The following is a 1,817-nucleotide window of genomic DNA, read 5'->3' as shown; positions in this document are numbered from 1 at the left end:
GATAAAATTATAAATCTTTATTTATATATAATTAATCTAGCGTATAATAATAAAAAGCTTACTATAAAAGCTACGCTATTTAAATTAATATTTTAATTTTAATTATTATTATCGCTATTATATAAGTAATATAAAGCTATCTCTTATTTAAATATATCTAATTTTTAATTCTAATTATTATTATAAATATCGCTAATTTATTCTAAAATTATTAAATATACTTTTATATACTTTTTATATCTAATCTTTTTTTATATATCGTAAGAAAATAACTTAAAGAAATATAGTTTATTATATTAAGCTATAATACTTTTAAGAGAATATTAAGAGATATATTAATTTTTCTAAATTAGCGATTTAGTAAGAAAGCTATAATTATAATATATATAATTTTATATTAAATAGCGATATCGAAAATACGTAATAGACGTATAAAATTATCGTCGATAGCTTTAATTATAAAGTGTTAACGGATTTTATATAACTAGTATTAAGAAAAGATAAGCTTTTCTTATTACTAATAGATATAACTCGCTTTCTTTTATATATATAAAGTAATAAAATATAATTATATTTAATTCTATATTTTATTAATTTAGCATAATTATTAACTAGAATAATAATTAGAATAATTACTTCTAAATATAGAAATTTTAATTAAAATATCTTATATATATATTATTCTATAATATAATATTATAGATATATTATATTATAGAATATTTCGCTAAAATTCTATATTATATTAGATATAAAATAATATAAATCTTAATAACTTATATTATATTAGAGTATAATATAATAAATTAATATTTTATATTATTTTAATTATAATAATAGTAGCTATAATTAGCTAGAATAATAACTAGAATAACTACTTATACTTCTAAATATAGAAATCTTAACGAAATATTTTATATATATATTATTTTATAATATTATATTATATATATATTATATCGTAAGATATCTCGTTAAGATTTCGAATTCATATTAGAAAAATAAAATGATATTCGACTCTATTTATATTATATTCGAATACGATATAATATTACTTAGTATAGAATATCTTATAAAATATATTATATCTTTTCGACTAGTAAATATTATAAATTTTATCTTTTTTATTAATATCGATAGATAATAGAGAAGACTTAATTTATTTTAATAATAAGTTATTATTATCGAGATATAATAGCTATAGATAAAAGATAAAGTAAATATTATTTATAGAAATTAAGAGTTTTAACTCGTAAGCGAAATTATTTAAAGCTTTAATAATTTTAAATAATCCGAAATTTTTATAATTTAGTAATTTATTAGAATATATAGTTTTAATATTTCTTCTATTAAGTATAACTATATCTTTAACTCTAAATTTTAATATCGAAAATTAATAATAATTAGCTTATTTCTTTTATAAAGCTTATAATTATTTAAGCTAACTTCTTAAATAATTTTTTATAATATTTATCTTCTTAATAAATCTATTAATTAATTTAATATCTCTCTTCGCTCTTTAATTAGCGAATTAATCTTAAAAGATTAAAGATTCTATTCTTAAGCGGGGAATATATTCTTTAATAAAAAGAAATAATAATATATTTAATAAGATGTTCTTATCGAAATTAGCTTCGAATTCTACTATTAATAATAAATTTATCTAATTATCTTAATTATAATTAATATAAATTCTAAGATATTATTTTAGAATAGCGTTAGCGTTCTCTATCTATTTATTAATTTTTAAATAAAATATAATAAAGAGTTTAAATTTAATTCTAATTCTTTTATATAGTCTTCTTTAGAAATATATT

This window comes from Letharia columbiana, assembly GCF_014066305.1.
Source record: "Letharia columbiana isolate WasteWater2 chromosome Unknown Sc0000005_s0, whole genome shotgun sequence".
Classification (NCBI taxonomy): domain Eukaryota; kingdom Fungi; phylum Ascomycota; class Lecanoromycetes; order Lecanorales; family Parmeliaceae; genus Letharia; species Letharia columbiana.
This window is presented reverse-complemented; position numbering follows the sequence as displayed.